Genomic DNA, 23307 nt, shown 5'->3' on the forward strand with positions numbered 1-23307 from the left:
TTTTATATCTTTCAGAGGTAGTCAAAAACACGTAAGATCGGATTGCATTCATATTGTTAACATCATTTTAGCTGATCATGTGTAATCGAATGACCTAAAACATATCAGGTGGAATAGTTTGTTCTGCTCATTATTTATTTAAATTCCTATACACGCAAAGCAAGCCCATTAAAGGAAGCCTTTTATTTCAGTGGAACTGAAAATGTGCTAATGTGCCCTGCAGTTATTTAATAAGGCTCTTCTGTCTTTTCAAGTTCGTCTCACAACCCATTTCCTTGACTCTGTTTATAATAATTAAGAACGTTTTCACAAAGTACATCAAAGAAACAGAACGGAACTGGGTTGTTATTTGGGTTTGAGAAGGATATTGTAACACTGCCATCTAAATATAAATACACCATACAGCACAGGACTTGCCCTTCCTGAGAAACACTGAGACAGCATTGGCATTTATCAGATTTGAGGGTACATTATTCAAAGGTACTAAAAGTATCCCATACAAAAGCTCTGAAGGATTTTTTATCATTAAAATGTTTCTATACACTGTAAAAAGCAATGGATGTTCTCATTAATAAAATTAAGTGCAGTTAGCTTATTATGAATAAGTTTGTTCATCTTACAATATTTGAACAAGTAATCCCAACTTTTTAGCACCATTAAGTTGTTAAACTAAATAGATTCAAGTAATCTTAAAATACAATAATATATATTTACAATAAGTTGGTGGTTCATTCCACTGTGGTGACTGCTGATTAATAAAGGGACTAAGCGGAAAAGAATGAAAGAATGAATGAATTTTTGAGTGGTCACTGTACAATATTTTGAGAATAAAATGTTTTAGAAGTGTAGGTATTTGTTTTTGTCTTAGATGTTTTAGTTCAGGTTACTTGATCATTTAAGGCAATCAGTTTCCTAAATTTTTTCCTAGTAATGTGAACACTAATAAAAAGTTAACACAACTAAATATTTTGTGTCAACGATACTGAAGTTTAGTTTATAAAGAAGTTGTAAATACAAACTGTTTTAAGTTATGCTTATCATGAATTATCCCTTCAAATGAATACACTAGTTTAACTTGGCAATTGGTTTCCTCAATGTTTCTAAGTAAGGTCAACTTATTACATTTTACAGTGTAGAGAAAGTAAATTAAAGGAACACTCCACTTTTTTGAAAATAGGCTTATTTTACAACTCCCCTAGAGTTAAACATTTGGATTGTACCATTTTTTAATCCATTCAGCCAATCTTCGGGTCTGGCGGGGGCACTTTTAGCTTAGCTTAGCATAAATTATTGAATCCAATTAGACCATTAGCATCTTGCTCAAAAATATCCAAACAGTTTCAATAATTGCCCTTTTTGAAGCTTGACTCTTACATTGTGTACTAAGACCAATGGAAAATTAAAAGTTGCTATTTTCTAGGTGGAGTATATTTCCTAGCCATATCGCTCTAAAAAATAGCAATTTTTCATTTTCTGTGTGGTCTTAGTACATGGTGTAACTACAGAAGAGCCAGAAATTGTCTAAATGGATTGAAAAGGGTAAAACACCATGTAAAAACTGTTTAATTCTATGGGTGTTGTTTAATGAGTCTATCCCCCCCAGAAATGTTAAGTGGTTCTTTAAGTGCAACCATTTAGTTCATATGTTTTATTAAGTGAATGGGAAACTAAATAGACAAATGGTAAATGTCTGTGCAGGTCTGGTCAGACAGTGTGTGGTGGTGGAAAAACTCAAACTGGCCTTCTTAAAACATCTCTTAAAACAAGCCATTCATTAGACAGGAAGGAGGTAGGAGTGGATATTTCTGACAGTCTCTGTTAGTGTGTGTGTGTAAATGTCTAAAAGGGTGGGAGCCTCATGAGGTCATTTCTCAATGTCTTCCAGCTGAGTCCTGTGACGTCACCAGAAATGTGGGTTTTGGCTGAAAAGTGGTTTAGGATCTGGAGTCTGCAGAACCAGCAGATGATATCAATGACACATTAGACATGGGTCTGTAAACCTAAACCACAACACCCCCACACCCTCCACCTGTCACTCCTGACTTAACCATGGCCTTTGTGTTGAACTTAAACTAGCCAAGGCCTAAAATTAAAGCCAACACCTGTCACAAACAGACCATCTAAACTCAACCTTAATCCTAAACTTTGACCCTGACCCATGCATAGCCTTAATACCTGATATTGGATGTGATATCTCATGGCTAAAGCTAGAGCAACACAACATTACAATTATCCATTAAAATCATCCAGCTGGGGGAAATTTCACTGCCATCAAAGTTGATTGCCCATACAATTGAGCCGCCGCAATACTTTAATCCATAGTATTCTCTATACATGCTGGGAAGAAACACATGTGGATAAGCAAGAGGAGCCAAATGCCACGGGATGTTGTGTGTACTAAGAGAGAAGCTTAATGTCTTCCCATCACAATTTTACTCTCACATTCAAATACACTGCCTCAACAACACAAGTCTTTTTTTTTTTTAAACTGAAGCATCTGTTTATTTATAAGCTGAAACTGCAATACAATCAAAGTTTTTTAAAATATAGTAATAAAATAAATCTAGTACAAATGCTAAAGGAAGCTCAGTATTACATTATGAAACAAATGTTGGCAACCGCTGCTAAACACCACTTGCCTTTGACAGCAAAAGCCGCTATATCCCGAGAACCAATCAGAAGGCGCAAATCGAATCATATGTTTTCAATGTAGCATCGCACTGATACACTGGCTTTTATGAGGAGACATATTCTGCTTTCGATTTTGATTTTAAAACATGGAGTTTGATGAACTGGATGAGCCTGTCTGACAGTCAGTGAATGACAAATGAAAATGCCCCTTACCTCAAAACTGTGCATTATAAGAAAAAGAAAATGTGCAGTCTGAAGTGTAACATGTATTCATAACGTGTTTCTATGCAGCGACGCTACTTTGAATGAGTCCAATTTACTATACAATAAATGACAACTCCATTTCACAAAAGACAGAGTTAAGATGCCATTCTTTTATCCCACGTGGATGCTATGAGGATAAACAGGGGACCAAGACCTTAAGTTTGGTGAGAATGAATGAATGACAGCTTCTAAAATTGTCTGAGAGGCATCCTCTTTTTGCCCAGTAGGCTTACCTTGTGTTTTATTTGCAATATTAAGCTACTTTTTAAAAGATAAATATAATGTATAAACCTATACATTATTTACATTACTTCATAACACTTATAGATCCGATAAGCTTTTAGCCACTGTCACTGTAAAAAGACTTGTACATGGATGGTAAATTTGCTACAAAAATGTAATCTTTTACCATACTATTTATTAAGTGTATATATATATATATATACAGCTGAGAAACTATGTTTGTACATCTATCTCCCACTTTGAACTATTAGCAGATGAACATGATGTATAAATTACTTTCTGTCTCTCCTGATGCCTCTAATTTGATTTCCCATTTTGTAGACATTTTTAATGATCAGTTTGACATATCTACCTTGTATTTGAAAGATTCCTGGAAGAAAGATTTAGGCATTAAAATGACCAATGAGGACTGGGAAAAGTCTATCAAGGTCATAAATACATGTTCTTTTAACTCCAGACATCAACTAATCCAGTATAAAGTGCATTCATTTTTCTAGGGTTAAGCTTAATAAATTCTACTCCTCCATCTTCTCTAAATGTAACAAGTGTGAATCTGTGGAGGACTCTTTAGGATATATTTTTTGGACATGAGAGAAATTTTCAACTTCTACTCTGAGGCTTATTCTTGTGAACTCGCACGTGAGCCAGCAATCGCTGTTTTTGGTTGGTCTGACTCACTTTGTGGGTTCAGTCATCAATTTTAAAAAGCTGTTCAATATTGAATGGTGTTAGTAAAAAAATTATTCTTTATTTTTGGCAAAAGGCATCAAAACCACTTTTTAAATCCTGGATTTCAGAATTCTCTACCACTTTACATTTAGAGAGACTAAGACACAATCCTGATAACATTGCTGGCTTCGAAGCCACCTGGAAACCCTTTTTTAATTATTTGTCATATGCCCAGGATAACAGTTTAAAGATATAACCCTGTCATCGTCTGCAAGATCAGCATATTGCCTGCGTCCACTCGCCTAGATATATGTGTATCATTGTTGACCCATGTATAATATTGGAGGAACTGATTTATTGGTTTTTATAATGGTCTTATATCCTTTTTTTGTCTTTATAATTGTTCTGTGTTGCTTTAAGTAAAATAAAATATAATATTAAAAAAAAAAAAAAAAAAAAAGATTTATTAATCTGGGGTCGCCACAGCAGAATGAACCGCCAACTTATCCAGCACATGCCCTTCCAGCCACAACCCAACACTGGGAAACACCAATACACTCTTGCATTCACACATACACCACGCCCAATTTAGCTTACCCAATTAACCTAAAGCACATGTCTTTGGACCGGAGCACCTGGAGGAAACCCACATGAACACAAGGAGAATAGGCAAACTCCACACAGAAATGCCAATTGACGCCGCTTGAGGCTCGAACCAGCGACCTTCTAGCTGTGAGGCAATCATGCTACCCAGTGCTCTATCGTGATGCCCCATTAAAATAAATTATAAAATAGAGTAAAATACAATACTATAATTTTTTTCAATGCATTATTATATTGAATTTTAAATTACAGACATCTTTCCAAAGACATGCAATTTTTGTCTATCCATTTTATAAAGTGACTAAAAGGAGACCACACTTTTTAAAAAGTCTCTGCTTTACCGCTATGTTCATTTTTCAAGAGCAAGCTTATCAGACATTTCATTTATCCATTGTGCAAGAACAGGTATTTAGGTATTGTTCCATACCAAAGCTACAACACGTTTAGCTTGTATAAAGCTGAAATCCATAAGTTTCTTTTTGTTTGCATTTACTGACACATGTTCAGGATATATACTGTATTTAATAAAAAAACATTTTCTCCATCCATTTCACAGACCACGCCAAGCACCTCCTTCCATAACAATTGCATCTCTCCACACCCCCACATACAGTGAATTTCCAATTCATCTTTACATTTTGTGCAATAGTCTGGAATATTAAGGTTAATCCAATGCAATTTTACAGTTGTAAGTTCTTATCTTCCGAATGAATGAATATTGAAGAAGAATATAAAGTTATCAATCATCCATGTTCTCAATATAATGTTATTTTGGGCATCGTACTACGGTGGCCGGGAAGTGCAAAACAACATTACAAAGTGTGAAACACTTTTACAAAGCTCGAGACAAATTTACATTTTGAAAAACATTTTTACTTATCATCAGATACAATTACATAGGAAAAACACTTTTACCAAGGATAAAACAAATTTACATTTTAGAAAAAAATTTACAAAACGCAAAACACTTTTACAAGTCCCGAAACAAATGTACAATTACAGATTCCTTACAGAAAGGGAACGTACCACACACCAGTGGTGACCCGGAATGTAACACACACACTGGAAAATGTCAACAATATCCAGCTCGGGTGTAAGCTTTGTAGACAGGTTTCCACGAGTCTACAACTATAAAAATCATGGTTTGACCAACTGCGATAAAACATTTTTGAGCTATTCTGAGAAAATATCAGCGTGATAGAGTGTAGAAACAATCAAAACACGGCTTATGTTGACTGATAAAGATTTCAAAACCAACCCTTTACCTGTAGACCCGAGTAGCTCAGTAAGTATGATCGGATAATACTTATGCAGAACCTTTTGGCCTGGGTTCGAATCCCGGTGATGACATGTCAATTATAATTATTTCTTTACATTCATTTTAGTTTAAACTGTTCTGCTACACATATATTAAAATCAATAATGTTTACACTGACACCAAGGAATAAGAATCTTTATTTGGTATGGGCATGTTTTGTTGCTGTAAAAAGTGACGAATCTGTCAATCTGTAAACGTGAATAGCTTACATCTGAAAAGGTGCCTCAGTTAACACGGACACCAGTTAAACCGTAACACCGGCTTCATTCAGTTTACTGTTAAGAGTCCTCAAGCAGATGTTTACACCGTGCAGACTTGACATCATGTCCACGATTACAGCATACGAGTGGCCCTCGTTAAAATATTGAACACATTGATGCAGTATGTCTAGTGTTTCCGTCGGCTCTGCCTCCTTTATAAACTCCAAACACGACCACACGTAAAGCAAAACCGCGTTAAGCTGCTCATGTGTTTGCTACAAAACGGGCAAAACAACCCTCGACTGCTGTCCATGTTCGGTCACTTTGTTTACACCATGTACTTCACAGCACGAATTTACCTCGCTCAACAACAACAACAACAACGTTTCCCTGCGTCACTCCTGGTGTGGTACATTCTACGTCACTTCCGGGGTGTGGTACATTCCCTTTCCGTAAGGAATCTGTAATTGTAAATGTGTTTCGGGACTTGTAAAAGTGTTTTGCGTTTTGTAATTTTTTTTCTAAAATGTACATTTGTTTTGTCCTTGGTAAAAGTGTTTTTCCTATGTAATTGTGTCTGATGATAAGTAAAAATGTTTTTCAAAATGTAAATTTGTCTCGAACTTTGTAAAAGTGTTTCACACTTTGTAATGTTGTTGTGCTATTCCCGGCCACCGTATAAAACAACAATTTGCATGCAAAAGGAACAATAATACTTGACAGAGTAAACAAATCCCAACCATTTATACCTTTAACTGTGTCAAACGACAACAGTCCATGACAATAAAAGCAAAATATACTCCATTACTTCTATTACAGTGTCAATCCTGTTGCCGAATTGGTGTAGCTTCCCATTGCAAAATGAGACAGAAATAATAAAACCATCCCATTATAAAAATCCCCATCATACAGATTAAGTTTAAGCATTAATCAACTCTGTACTGCTACATTCAATGCTATGGAAAAACAACAGTCAAGACAGAAATGAAAAAACTCCAATCTGCGATTTCTGGAAAAGGAAAGCACAACATACCATGATACCATAAAGTTCCAAGAACAACAAATTTGATGTTTATTTATAAGTTAGATGATATCTACTGGCACCATTTGTCATTCCAAGAGGAACAAAGAGATGAGAGATGTTTATAATTCAAAGAAATAGCCTTAGTTCCTATTTATGAATAGCGATCTCCCAGTAAAGACTGCCATTAAGCTGAGAGGAAGCCCACACAAATGTTGCTCATGTAAATGTGTCCGTCGAGTCCTTTATGTCTCCCATTTCACACAGCGTCTGTGCCATTAACTGAGTAATGAGCATGGATGCTTTCGCCGTTCCCCCTGGCTACTCCTCAATCATCTCCTGTGAACATTCACACTTGTTGTCTAGGTCTGAAATGGACTTACAAACAGACTTTTACATTAAAAATTCATCACAGTGGCTGACAGTTCCCAGAGCTGACCGTATATATCTGAACGTTTGCTAAATATCAGTTCATACGAGGCAGACATTAGAGCTTGAAGTAGAATCCCATTCCTCATCCTGACATGCCAACATCTATGTGTTCTTCTCATATTGTCTGGCCATCTTTCACTTTAAAATCAAACACGTGGGAAAGGGACAGACGTTTTTTTAATGCCGCCGACCTGGAATAAAAGCAAACAGGGAAGAAAATGTACCCGTTTGTAAAAATAGCGACTAAATTATACCATGCTCCCCAAAAAAGGTCCGGTTTGGACTGGCCAGAGGAATTCGAGGAGAGGGTAGAGGCACAATTATACACAAATTCTTGCATCCTGTGCTGCAGTGAAGAGTTTTGAAAACTATATGCGTTATTTATGAACACAAGCAATGTGTTAAGTGCAAGTGCTGTTTATGGGATGAAATAGTGTTGTGCTCAGCACTTTCATGCAGCAGCTCTTTAATTAGGAACTCAAGAAAATAAGTCTTGAGTGGGATCTCGAAAGTTATGTTCACACATCAGCAGAACAAGTATGTCTGCACTGCTCAGAGTGCCAGATAGGCCATGAAATGCTAATAAAATCCACACAAACGAGGTAGTAAGGGAAAGCAGTGCCTTATGAAGTGTTGTCAGATTTCATCATGGTAAAGTGCGCAACCATGTTCTTGTTCACCATCATGATGCCATGCAACAGTGAAGCCACTGGGATTCATCAAATGACTCTTCAGAAGTGGTGTTTTTAATAAATCAGTCAGTAAAGGGATCATGAAACAGCCTCAAAACACAGACAATGCACTTCTGCTACTTATGAATAAGAAAAGTGCATCAACCAATATCACAGGAAATCACACCTTCTAAATTAAAGAGCTAATTAACTAATAATCATTTGACTAAATCACATATCGCTGCAGCAGCCAACTGGAGATCCGGCTGCTATAAGTCAAGTATTTCAAAACCGCACATGTCTATTGGCTGAATCAGTCAAAAAAAATTAGCTTTTTAGGGCAAACCTACAGTAAGAAACATGTGTCGGGTAGTAACTGAGATTCTTACAGAGATTTTTGGATTGTTCCATTCATATACATGGTATTTGATACCCAACATTGCTGCCCTGAGGTGCTGCAAATATGGCCAGAATCAAAGACACTTTCCTTTAAAGGAATTGAATCTCATATGGACCATGCTTTTTTTGTGTGATGCAGAAATCATGGATGGAATTCTGGAATCCAGTACAAACTATTTGTGTAATATTAACATAAAAATTATTTGTATGATGTGGAATGTCATGTAATTTGGCAAATTTAGGATGAATAAATCATAAAAGTAAACTCTTGATAAATTTCTTCATTTAAAGAAGGGGTCAATCAGTGTCCCTGCAGGGTTTAGCTCTAACTTGCCTCAACACACCTGCCTGGGTGTCTCAAGTATGCCTAGTAAGACCTTGATTAGCTTGTTCTGGTGTGTTTGATTAGGGTTGGAGCTAAAATCTGCAGGACACCGGCCCTCCAGGAACAAGTTTAGTGACCCCTGATTTAAAGGTTTCAGGAAATAAAATGAACTAGAAGCTTTTTTATTTATTTCTAAATAAAGCCATTAAAAGTTTAGTCCAGAAAGTTTGAAGTAAACACATATAACTTTTTCATTCAGTTTCTTTTCGGCTTAGTCTCTTTTGCCACATGGGAATTAACCGCCAACTTATCCAGCATATGTTTTACACAGTGAATGCCCTTCCAGCCACAACCCATCACTGGGAAAGACACACACTCATTCACACACTCATAAACTTCAGACAATTAAGCCTACCCAATCCACCTGTACTGCATGTCTTTGGACATGTGGGGGAAACCTGTGCAGCTGGAGGAAACCCACGTGAAATCAAAAATGCCAACTGACTCAGCCGAGGCTCGAACCAGCGACCTTTTGCTGTAAGGCAGATGTGCTACCCACTGCCCCACCATACATGTACCTTACTTTGGGAAAATATGAGTCATTGATTAATTTATGAAATGTTTTAGTAATTGTGTGAATGAAAAGTACTGATTTCTGTCACACATTAAGTGTCTTTAGTGTTGGACGCACCACATTTAAAAGAATCTGCTGAAGTACAGATTGATCATCAAAAAGGAAGTAAAATTGGTGCATCATGACAATGTAAAAAAAGATTTTTTGAAATTGTTGCAAATTTATTAACAATAAAAACCTAAAAAAAATCACATGTACGTAAGTATTCACAGCCTTTGCCGTGAAGCTCTAAATTGAGCACAGTTACATTCGGTTTCCACTGATCATTCTTAAAGTGTTTCAGCAGCTTAACTGGAGTTCACTTGTGGTAAATTCAGTTGATTGGACATGATTTGAAAAGGCATACACCTGTCTATCTAAGGTCCCAGGGTTGACAGTGCATGTCGAAGCACAAACCAATCATGAAGAAAAAGGAATTGTCTGTAGACCTCAGAAACAGGACTGTCTCAAGGCACAAGGCTGGGGAACATTACAGAAAATTTTCTGCTGCTCTGAAAGTTCCATTAAGCACATTGGCCTCCATCATCTGTAAGTGAAAGATGATTGGAACCACCAGGACTCTTCCTAGAGATGGCCGACCATTTAAGCTGAGCAATCAGGGGAGAAGGGCCTTAGTCAGGGAGGTGATCAATGAGCCGATGGTCACTCTGTGTCTAAGCTCCAGCGTTCTTCTGTGGAGAGAGGAGAACCTTACAGAAGGACAACCATCTGTGCAGCAATACCCCAATCAGGCCTGTATGGTAAAGTGGCCAGACGGAAGACACTGCCCGCCTGAAATTTGCCAAAAAGCATCTGAAGGACTCTTAGACATTAAGAAACAAAATTCTCTGGTCTGATGAGACTAAAATTGAACTCTTTGGAGTGAATGCCATACATTACGTTTGGAGAAAACCAGGCACCGCTCATCACCAGGCTAATACCATCCCTACAGTGAAGCATGGTGGTGGCAGCATCATGCTGTGGGGATGTTTTTCAGCAGCAGGAACTGGAAGACTAGGATAGAGGGAAAGATGAATGCAGCAATGTACAGAGACATCCTGAATGAAAACCTGCTTCAGAGTGCTCTTGACCTCAGACTGGGGCGACAGTTCATCTTCCAGCAGGACAATGACCCAAACACACCGCCAAAATATTAGTGGAGTGGCTTCACCACGACTCTGTGAATGTCCTTGAGTGTCCCAGCCAGAGCCCAGACCTAAATCCTATTGAACATCTCTGGAGAGATCTGAAAATGGCTGTACACAGTCACTTCCCATCCAACCTGATAAAGCTTGAGAAATACTACAAAGAGGAATGGGCAAAAATTCCTAAAGACAGGTGTGCCAAGCTAGTGGCAGCATATTCAAATAGACTTTAATTGCTGCCAAAGGAGCATCAACAAAAAATTGAGCAAAGGCTGTGAATACTTATGTACATTTGATGCTTCAAGTTTTTATTTTTAATAAATTTGCAACAATTTCAAAAAATCAAATCAAATCATCAAATCTATTTTTACATTGTCATTATGGGGTATTGTGTGTATAATTTTGAGGAAATAAATTAATTGAATCCATTTTGCAATAAGGCTGTAACATAAAAACATGTGGGAAAAGTGAAGCGCTATGAAGGGTATTCGTTGTATAAAACATATGGTGGATAAGTTGGCAGTTCATTCCGCTGTGGCGACCCCTGATTAATAAAAGGACAAAGCCAAAAAGAAAATGAATAAATGAATGAATGAAAAGCATTGTTTGGAGTATATTAGCTTATAAGTTATGGCTATTCAGATCAAGAGCACTTATGGGCACTTTAGGTATGAACCAGAGCCATTATTTTGATTCATACTGAAATGTGCATGTTGCATAATTAAACATAAAGTACATACATTCATAATGAACTTTATGTGATCAATTATTTACATGATTTTTTTACACAGCGGCCTGGAAAGCTCCCTTTTTATTAGTCAGACTTGGCATTCCAAGGTATGTTGTCCTTAGATAACAATGGCTAAATAACACAGGCTCATCTAGTAACTTCTAATCGCTCTATCATTGCTGAAACTGTTTACATCCTTATACTTACTTTCATTAATTTGTATATGCTGGTCTGTCACACCGCTATTTTTGACTGTTTGGCGCATCATCAATGCCTAGGTTAGTATCATTCAACCAGATTAGTTTCCGTTAATTTTATGTTTTTGACTGTTTGGTGCCATCTGGTGACTCAATAATGCGTAGGTTAGTGAATGCTCCATCAGCTTAACTCAGCGGGTTTCATTTTTTTTCAGCTTTGTGTTTAATTAAGGAATTAATCAACTATTAAATCTCAGAACAATGTTTTGTGTGTCTTTTTTTGATTTTGTGGCTAGTAGCCGTGTAACAAGCGGGATAAAGTATACATCCAGGACAGATGTTTTTGCAGAATAAAGCCTTTTAGTCTTCGCTTCGGGCTGCTGATAAGCCTGTCAGGTTTTATATAACCACTTGTAAAGTTGAAAGGCAAGTGTTCTGTAGGTTAGTTTTACATATTTATTTATTTATGTACAAGCTGTCTATCAGGTAAAGCAAAACTTGCTGACTTTCCCAGTTGACTGGTTACTTGCTGGATGGCTACTTTTAATCGTGACCAGAGAAAATGACTGACATTGAGGATCAACAGTACATTCGGTTCACTATTGTCAACACATGACAACTGACTATCATTTCTATATGCTTGTCAATCCCAACACCAGGATGATCCTCTCACACGGCCACAGCCAAACACGAAAGTGGACAATTCAAAGCTCACAGCACTTTTCAGTCTGAAGATACACTGTGACTTGAGGAATGGTACGGCCTAGACATAACAACCACTTCTGCTGCTAATTACACAGCATATACTCCTCAATGAGGAACGCAGACAGCTATTTCTACCACTCAAAATGTCAGTCTTAAAGTCACATGTACAAGTTAGTTGTAGACATTAAGAGAGAGAGAAAGAAAGTGAGACAAGCAGCTAATGCTGAAAGCAAGATGAAATACTTGCTCTTCGCTTGTCCAACCGAATTTAAAACAGAATCATAATAAAATGTGTCCAAAATATGTTGTAAAGAGTCTCTTATTATATTTTTGTCATTCATGTCTCTAGAAAAAAAGGACTCTGTCTGGGCTTGAAAAATAATGCAAAAATAAATTTTACAAATAATATAAATCTACAATAAATATCATCTCCACAGAACTAGAATCTAAATAAAACAAAATGCTGACCTCACCAGTTTATAACTGAGTTTATCAAAGAGGTAAATGTGTTCATCTACAGTATGTAATGTTTTTGGTTGGTACTATTGGTTCACTTTTAGTTATATATTTGTTTAACTTGTAGAGTATCTCCCTACATCGTATTTTATTTGTTTATTTATTTTCTCAGATTGTTCTATCATATAAATAAATATATATATATTTTTTCTTTTATTGTATGAATTATAATTTTTACTTATTTATTATTATTATTAAGCTGGTAAGTTTCAATTAAACAATTTATTCCTTAATTTATATTTTATGTATTTGATCTTATTTGATCAAATACTTCATTAAATTTAATCATCTATAAATATACAAAAATCAGATACAAATACAAAAAATCTGTCATTAATCTGTCATTAATGTCATATTCAGAGAATTGATAAAAACTTTGAAGCAGTCTCTTAATTATTTTTTTCTAGAGCCATATATTGTATATGTTATAAGCAGGATTGGGCAAAAATACATTGAAGTGTATTTTAAAATAAAATACCAAATACCTTAGGTGCATCAAAATAAACTACGAAATACAGCAATCACAACGTATAATAAAATAAACTTATTTTACCAAGGAGCATGGCATTTCTTTGCAAATCTAGACTTAGAAAAGTAAACAATGTTTGATACCAAATGTGGCCAGTAAAATTGCCATCATCTCTGTACATTGGTTATTCAACCTCGTAATATTGTAAAAGGATGTAAAGTAAAGAGTTCATTTACTTTTTTTGTTCAAAGAGTTTTTCAGAAATATGATTATTATTTTTTGCTGATTAGATGATTAGAAGTTTTTGATTATTAAATATTTGTGTTTTATATGTTGTGACATCTTAAGGCTTACATCTTTCCTACTTGGTCCTACTGATCAACTACTAGACGTATTTTTATGTTGTTTGTTTTAATGACAAACATTTTGCATCAGCAATCCATCCAAAAACTACTATTATTTGTGGATTATACTCTTTCTCCTAAGTATTTTTCAATTCTTTTTTAAATGGGGGGGGGGGGGGGTGTCAATAACATCCAAAGCTCCAATCAGAGGGTGCTTTATATGCTCTATATGCTCATAGAGTATTTATATGATATCTTGATGTATATTACCTACAAAGCATTTCACAGTATTTTAAAAATGCAAAAATACAAGACACTAAAGTATTTTGATACAAAATATTAAGGCAATTTCATCAGCCCTATCAAATACAAATTACAAAATACTATTTTTGTATTTGAAATATGATATCCCTGATTATAAGACATTATAAGACTCTTTCTGCAATATGACTTGAACAAAATATTACTGATTTATGTGTTTTATTTTTTGATGATGTTTCCACTAAAATTATGTTGCATTAGTCATTTAGATGATTCAGACTAATTTAAGATTTTCTTCAAATATACAAAGATAAAATAAATTGTATTTCTACACTTTTTTAAAAACTTTTTTTCTGTTGTCTACAGTCCAGTAAAGACTTCCGTTAAGACTTTCTTTAGTCTAACAAGTTCACAAAAACAATACTCCTTAATATTTAAAAATTAGACATCAATACACTTTTTGTTTTCTTCATTAAAGCAATGAATAACCATCCAAATCTACAACTAGACATAAAAAAGATACATTATGAACTAAATGTCAGCTTGTAATAAAAAAGCAGCTGACGCCTTTCAACGCTGCAGCATTACTGTAATAATAATGATAAAACACAACACTAACACATTAGCCAGAAAGGGAATTTCCCCTGGAACTGTGAGGCATGTGTTTATGTCTGATTTGTATGACTTTTAAGACTTATTTGTCAAGTTAAGGCTGAAAAACGAAATGCAAGTTTGCATGGTTTGAGTTTGATTTATAAATGGGACAAGAAATAACAAGAAAACAACTAAGTACAAGAAAACAACTGAGAGAACACTATAAGAAAACATTAAAAGAGCACAGAAATAGGAAAGAGTGCTTCATCAACATCTGCTGCTGACCCTTTCAGAGGATGTTTTGTTAAAAGCAAACAGTTTCACTCGGAAACTGTTACAAAACAAATAAAATCTAGTGTCATCCTCTATTAAATATTAAACTATGAAGTATAATAACTGAATAAAAAATAATAGAAAAATCTAGATTCTGTTTCTAAAATTATAAGCATGAAAAGTCATGATAACTTGCAATTATTATCCAATTTGTATTGATACATTTTTGATAAATTAATTAAATAAATAAAAAAGAAAGGACAAATAAAACTGCTGCTATTGGGAAGTAAAACCCCCAAAAGCCTATGAGTTTACTGATCATTCATGTAAACATGCTCAGATTCATGAATGCTAAATAAAGTAATCAGGGTCACTTGAATATTTATGTGCTTCAGTTTCAAATCACATCAAACTGAAGATCAGATCAAACGTTTTAACACTGAGCAAATGTTATGATTATAGTGTATTTAGAATCATTGGAGGTCAACATTTAATTTCAATTAATAGCACATTAAATTTACGTCTCACTTAATGGTTTTTTAGTGGTACCACTGTAAAAATCCTATTGTGAAACATTCATTGTAAGTGTGTATTTCTGTTTAGTGTCAACAAAGAGGTAATGGAGCCCTACTTATAAAGCAACAAACAGTTGGGAAACACCGCTTTAGCAGAAATTTAACAGCCTTATAAATAATTCCTGTAAAAGATCTTTTGCAATACAATTACATGGAGCTGAGTGTTGAGAGTTTTGGAGAATTATGGCACTTCTCTAAGTGACATACCATAGTTGGGAGGAGGAAGTAGTTGGGTTTACTGCGTTAATCGTAGAAGCCAATGAACTCACATGACCCTGTTCAATCTGGGGTTTGTTACTTTAGTTGGCAAGGCCAAGAATAAAGCATTTTTATCAAAACAACAGCTCTGACACATTAAATGCGGTCTAATTGGAAGTCCAACAACACACTTGTTCAGTGTTTAACGGCCAATAAAAGTCTAACATCACCAACCAAATATATGAAGGTTTTCAGTATAACACAGTATGTTGAGTAATGAAGTCAATCATCTAAATTGGGTCATATATTCTGCTCCATGCACACATGAATGGCTACTTGCTTTCTCCCACTCGCACACACACTTTCTCTTCTGACAGACCATTGGGTGGTTCTGGGCTCTATTCACTTGGCAGGAATTAAATGCTGGCTTGACTGTAATTTGTTAACTTCAGTCCCTAAAAAAGCTTCTGCCTGGCAATGAGTGTTACTGCTCTGCTTGAATGTGGTGACTGGCGCAACAAAGATCAGCCAGACCCGATCAACAGAGCAGCTGGTAGTTAAGAGTTATATAGAGTGTGAAGCGGTATCATTTTAAAAAGATACTGCCCATTTACACAATTATCCTGGATATAGAGACAATCTAAGATAGAGAAAGAAAAGAAGAATAACTATTCGTGAGATAGAAAAGATGCAGTGCCCTTAAATTTGGGCAATATCTGCAATGTTTATTTGGGCAATGTAATTAAAACCTGTTGTAAAGAATCAATCAATAAGGCTTTTCTAAACACCTTACAGCTCATAATTCTAGGTAGAAGGTTTCTCACTTGTTACTTAGAAACAGGGTTAACATTAGTTTTTACCAGGGGATATGAAACCTTTAGGGCTCTATTTTAACGATCTAGGCACAAGATCTAAAGCTCATGGTGCAAAAACATTAAGGGCGTGTCCGAATCAGCTTTTGCTATTTTTAGGACGGAAAAAAAAGGTTTAATTCAGTGATGGTCTAACAGGGATGTACTAATTCTCTTAATGAGTTATGGGTGTGTTTTAAGCATAAACCAAAGTCTCATCTCCCATACCCTTTAAGAGTCAGTTGCGTTGCGCCATAGAGCATTTGCTATTTACATGGTGGACTTTGTAAGTGGAAAAACTGAACGCTTCACTAGCGAGAAAACAAAACAGTTAAACAGTTAAAAATCTGCAGCACGAAGATAAATAACAAGCCTCCTACAATTGGCCTCTTTACTTTCTCTTTCTCTCTTTCGTGGATATGGAAACAGTATTGTATGCTCTCCACCGAAGACATTCATTAGCCTACATATTTAATTTCATTTGTCAAAGATTTGTTTCAAAACTTTTTCTAAATTCAGTTCTAATTTCCAGCAAATGTATAAGTGAACAATAATAGCGAAGTGTGGTCAAAAAAACTGATACCCAAACGGATTTTTAGACCTGCTTTCGGCTGGTTTATTGCACAGTCAATTTTAGTTCCTCAAAATAGCAAAGCGCCAACAATGTGCAACACTAGGGCTGCACGATTAATCAAAAAAAGATCACAATCTCGACCCTACACACGATCTTAATTCAGCTTTTCTACGATTGAGCCAATTATATTTTCGAGGTCAGGAAAGAAGCATAAAGGCAGTCGCACAAGTCTTCACAGGAACATGAACACCTTCAAATGGTGTTACAAGTGTCACATACTGTATTTATGACATATAATTCACCCAGAAATGTCATTTCTGTCTTCATGTTATGATGTATTTGCTGGCGCGAAATCACGCGTGAGCTGACCACGAGCTACTTCCGAGAACGAGCACGTGTGCATGCAGCACGCCAATGACGGCTACTTTAGTGAACAGAACCTGCATAGGCTGTGAATAACAAGTGATAAAGTTGTAAATAACGTTCCGTTTGTTGCACAGAGCAATCGTTTGAGAGCCGCGCTGAAACAATGATTTGCATGTGTGTGTTTTATCACAGTGACGGCAGCCATGAGCCGCACTCGGAAGTAAAAATTAAACTGGCCGCAACTCATTTAAATGCTCATAACGCATTTTACAGTATGATGGCGACAAGCATTTGTTGAGTTTTTTCTTTCATAGCTAACAGAGTGTTGTGCATAAAAATAAATGTTTAACAGTGTATAGCTACTCTAGCTTATTTAATGTTGAATATAAAGCAAGAAGAAATCTGATAATGACAAATGTCTGAATTTACCAGTGAAAACAAATGGTCTAATAATGCTGTCAATGACAAATGACAAGCACATGTGTTAAACGTAATAATATAACACTTAAATATTATGAACAGTTGTATTCTGATGTCATCATTTTACTGTGAATTAACAAACAAAACATATTGAAAGTTTGATCAAGTCCATAGTGACTGAACAAAATGTAGCATTTTAAGCAACAGTAGAGCTACACATAGGCCTAATATTATTATTGTTATTTTACCATACAGTCACTTTAAAATTATAAGGTTCTATCTGACATTTTTGTCAAAATTGAGTTATTGACATATTCTTATTAAATGACAACTTATTGTTTACATTTTAAGACTTAAAAAAAAACAAATTTTACACATACTATTTGCTATGTGGATTGCAAAAACTTTGAAGCTCAATATCTCGAAATCAGTCAGAACACAGATAGAACGTTATAATTCCAAGATGATAATATGTTTGAGTATTAACAATTATAATAGCCTACTCATATTAAGCTTTATTTTACATCTAAAGAATCGTGAGAAGGAATCGTGATCTTGGCTTTAAGCAAAAAAATTGTGATTCACATTTTAGCCAAAATTGTGCAGCCCAAAACACATCTTTACTAGACTGGAACACCCATTAGTCTATAAAGTGGTGCAAATGGATTTGCTATTTACACAACCTGACACAGAATGGGGAAATTATAGTTGCGCTGGTCTGAAAATACCAACACATCACGCTAAACACAACTTGTGCCTTATTGCGCCAGGTATATGATAGGGCCCTTAGACTCTAAAGTTTAGAGTTGGCATCCCCTTTCCACTGTTAAAACCACAATACTGTGCTAAATATGTGCACTGTAAAGCAACACAGTGCTAATAAAGTTTCTGCATTTTCACTGTTTTCCCAGATGTATTTATACTTTTATATCATTGTTTTTGTAGTTAGGTGAAGTACTGTATGTTTTATAACATCTGGAGTTCATTTTCACAGAGTAACACATTCATAAAACAACATTGATTGTTACTGTAATTGTGTATTGTGTACCAAGTATTTACAGTCAACATGAACTGTCAAAAGACAGCTAAAAAGCAAAGCATAGGCTACACTTTAACATCATGGCTTAATTCAGTGATAAAGTGCTTGAGTTGACTTTACAATAAGAAATCCTGTGCTTGAAAAAGAGCATTGTAAAAAACATTTCAAATGACTTCAGTAAAATAAATAAACCTCAAGGAACAATTACTCAAACAATACATAACTTTCATATGACTTAAGCAAATTTGACATAATTCCGTGCATGCAATTTACTTAAAAATAAAAAACATAAACAAATTTTTTGTGTTTTTTGTTTTGTTTTTTTGTGCAGCTTAATGCTTAGCAACCGACAGACAACTGGTTGCCTAAAATTCCTGATTGGATAGACACGAAAACATTTGAGAAGGGAAAAATGTGAAATGGTATTAGAAAACATGTTAATTTAAGTGAAGAGTTTTTATACATTTTTTCATCATTCTAATCTGAAAAGTGGATTTAGGATGAACTTGACCATAGTTTGCAATGAGAAGAGGATTGGACCCTGTGTTTATCCAATCAGCAACAAGGAAATTGTAAATATGTAAATCTGCCAGTGTCTAAGTATGAGCAGAGAGAAGCATGCAGCAAGATAACCTCTTTACCTGCTTATAAACTACACCGGGCTAAATATTTCAAGTGTGAAAAGTTATATAAATTAAAAGAAAATAGGACTGCCAAACTGAACTAAATTAGTTTTTAAAGATGGATGGATAGAAATATAGATAGAGTTATGCAACTTAAAGCATCAAAAAGGAAAAATAGTAACTTGAAAAACTGAAAGAAATAGTTTTTATCCCAAATCCCAAAAGAAATTACACATCACAGAAATTACACATCTGCTAAGTGCTATGATTTCTGTGTAAGTGGATGAACTTTATACTAAATATAATAAAATTATACTTTTTAATTTTTGTTTTATTTTAATAAATTAGTGTTTAATATACCAAATATCTGAATAGTATGACATTAAAACGACCACTGGAAAAAATACAAATAAAGATGTTCTAACTACTGCATTTTTGTGTACTCCCTGCACACATTAACAAACTCCTTTCAAACATAACTGTTTAACTAAACATTGTAATTATCTATTTTCACCCAAACAGATTATTAGCACCAAAAATTTTCTTGAGAAAAGTTTCACAATGTCTCGGTTTCAGGTGCTTACAACCAATTAGTCCTGAAAGATTGAGTATGCAAACTCCAAGACAAAATCAAATAACAGCATAAAGTACATTACCGCGCAAAACAAACAAACAAAACAAAAAAGTCAAATAACTAGTAAGTCAAATACCTTATTTCGGGCTTCAATATTTCCACACTATGAGCTTCTGCGACCGTATTTATTATCTTCAGATTTTGTTACTTGATCTTCAGATTATATATATTCAGACCGGCGTGACTTTTAGTGTCCGAGTCCTAGTGTGAACTATCTTGACAAACTCCTGCGGGTCATCCGCCTGTATCAGTCAGCGAGGAGGAGAGGAGAGGACAGCTGGACTGCTTTACACGCGGAGGCGCGCGGGTTTGGGTGGGTTGAGAACTTCAGCCAACAGCTCTCTGCTGTGATGCGCACTTATGGGGGCTATACCTATTGCGCAACACCTCTGTGAAACAATTTCTGACAGGTATAAAGTTAGCTACAAGGTTTTCATTCGACTTAAAAGTATGTGAACAAATTAAACGGTTTCTCAAAACGCGGACATGTTAGCACGTCAACAATCTGAGAAACTCCCAGCAAGAATTTTCTGCCAAAATGATGTTTGCTAATAAATTTTATGCTAATTTATTGAATTTTAATGTAACAAAAATGTGCAAATATTAATGTGGTAATGTTACTGTTGTTTAGTGTTCATAAACATCGCCATCATTTATTTTTATTGTAATTAATTAATTCATTCAGAAAAACAGTTATAGATTAAAAAATGAGGATCTTTTGTGGAAACAGATCAGTATCAATTAGACAGTTTTAACTATGAGGAATGTACAGTAATACCCAAAGGAGCCTGGCTGAAATCCATTCAAGATCAAATGCATTTTGCTTGTCAAAACCTATTACTAAAGAAAAGGCTTATTCTTAGTAGATGAGGGAAAGTTTCTTGCAAGCTGATGGAGCGAAAATGGTATGCAATTTATAATGGAATGGGAAAAAATGCAATCATGAGTTAAAAACTAATAGATTTTATTAAGATTATATAACAATGGAACCACAAATGGTTCTTTCCAGTGAAAAAAAAATTTAGACTATAGTAAAACTTTAAATTTAGAAAGAAAGGCTGATGGTTCCATGAACTTTTTATCACTGTTTACTGAAAGTTTCATAATTCATACCATTTAACACAATTCTTTAGAATAATAACAATATATAACAAAAATATGTTTTCTCGTCACTGAAAATTATTTTGTGGAAACCAAAATTATTTTTTGTGGCTTCACTGTGAAAAAACACATTATTTTGTAGTGATGGTCACTGAAAATTTCTTTATGGTACCAAAAAATTTATTCTTATATGGAATTTCTCCTTAAAACTCAATTTGGATTTCTAAAAGTATTTTTAATTTAAACAAAGTAATATCAAAAATATTATTAATTTATATTTTATTCTTCTCAGCTATTTCATTAAAATGCTGTCATGCTCTCTGATAAGAAACTGTATAATATACACTCACCGGTCACTTTATTAGGAACACCTGTCCAACTGCATGTAAACGCAAATTTCTAATCAGCCAATCACATGACAGCAACAGACATGGTCAAGAAGATCTGCTGCAAAACTGCAAACTGAGTATCTGAATGGGAAAGTAAGGTGATTTAAGTGACTTTGAATGTGGCATGCTTGTTGGTGCCAGATGGGCTGGTCTGAGTATTTTAGAAACTGCAGATCTGCTGGGATTTTCACGCACAACCATCTCTAGGGTTTACAGAGAATGGTCAGAAAAAAATAAAATAACTGGCAGCAACTGGCTCTGATGTTTGCTTACAAAGCGATTTGCGCCTCTTCTTATCTGCTCTCACTTCTGCAGATTTATAGGCCCTCCAGAAACTTGCGTTCTGTGAATGAACGTCACCTCGGGGTTCCATCCCAAAGAGGGAAGAAGTCACTTTCCCGAACTCTCGCAGTAGAACTCTGAACGGCAGTCACTCGCTGTCTTCAAAAAACTACTAAAAAATCTAAAAAATCTACTATTTAGTCTCCACTTTCCTTACTAATATGCAATTCCCTCTCTGACTCCTCCACTAACTACACAAATTAAAAAATTACTACTGTTTTGCTTCTTACACTTTCTTTACATACCTGAAACTTGCCATTAGCACTTATTCATTGTTGCTCCTTTAGTTGTGTAAATTGCTTCCTTGTCCTCATTTGTAAGTCGTTTTGGATAAAATTGTCTGCTAAATGACTAAATGTAAATGTAAATATCCAGATAGTGGCAGTTCTGTGGGGGCAAATTACTTCCTGATGACAGAGGTCGGAGGAGAATGGCCAGACTGGTTTGAGTTGATAGAAAGACAACAGTAACTCAAATAACCACTCGTTACAACCGAGGAATGCAGAAGAGCATCTCTGAGTAAACCACATGTTTAAGCTTGAGGTGGATGGGCTACAGCAGCAGAAAACCACAGTGGGTGCCACTTCTGTCAGCTAAGAACAGGAAGCTACAATTCACACAGGCTCACCAAAATTGGACAATAGAAGATTGGAAAGACGTTGCATGGTCTGATGATTCTTGATTTCTGCTGCAACATTTAGATGGTAGGGTCAGAATTTGGCGTCAACAACATGAAAGCATGGATCCATCCTGCCTTGTATAAATGGTTCAGGCTGGTGATGGTGGTGTAATGGTGTGGCGGATATTTTCTTGGCACACTTTGGGCCCATTAGTACCATTTGAGCATTCTGTCAACGCCACAGCCTACCAGAGTATTGTTGTTGACCATGTCCATTCCTTTATGACCACAGTGTAGCCATCTTCCAGCAGAATAACGCACCATGTCATAAAGCACAAATCATTTCAAATTGGTTTTTTTTTAACATGACAATGAGTTCACTGTACTCAAATGGCCTCCACAGTCACCAGATCTCAATCCAATAGAGCACCTTTGGAATGTGGTGGAATGGGAGATTCGCGTCATGGATGTGCAGCCAACAAATCTGCATCAACTGCGTGATGCTTTCATGTCAATATGGATTAAAATCTCTGAGGAATATTTCCAGTACCCCGTTAAATCTATGCTATAAAGTATTAATGCAGTTCTGAAGGCAAAAGGGGATTTCAATCCGGTACTAGTAAGGTGTACCTAATAAAGTGGCCGGTGAGTGTATTGTTACAAACTTGTATTTAACTTCCATGTTTGAGGTTGTGGAGATGCACATAGTTGTGGCTTCATAAGTATAGCACATTCTAAGGAGACAGTCCAGCAATAAAGAGATGCACTCAGATGCACTTTCTTTCAGAGGAAGCTGCAGTCAGAATGTTGTTCTGCAAAGGGACATTAGTGATTATGTTAAAATGTACTCTAAACGTATGGCAGAGCAGCATAATCTAATGTGTGGACTACCGCTTTACTTTATCTTGATTTATGGACATGCTCATTTAATTCATGTCATGCTGAGCTATAGA

General features: G+C 35.5%; 1 protein-coding gene across 1 annotated transcript in view; it reads right to left on the reverse strand.

Moving 5' to 3' along the window:
- bgnb (biglycan b) overlaps positions 1–20160 on the reverse strand; it is a 37306-nt gene extending 17146 nt beyond the window's left edge. Inside the window, exon 1 of the mRNA NM_001001825.2 lies at positions 19980–20160. The gene's annotated coding sequence lies outside the window, so the exon portion shown is untranslated. The remainder of the gene's footprint in view (positions 1–19979) is intronic.
- Positions 20161–23307: the final 3147 nt, after the last annotated feature.

Source organism: Danio rerio, chromosome 23 (assembly GCF_049306965.1).
Source record: "Danio rerio strain Tuebingen ecotype United States chromosome 23, GRCz12tu, whole genome shotgun sequence".
In the NCBI taxonomy this organism is placed as follows: domain Eukaryota; kingdom Metazoa; phylum Chordata; class Actinopteri; order Cypriniformes; family Danionidae; genus Danio; species Danio rerio.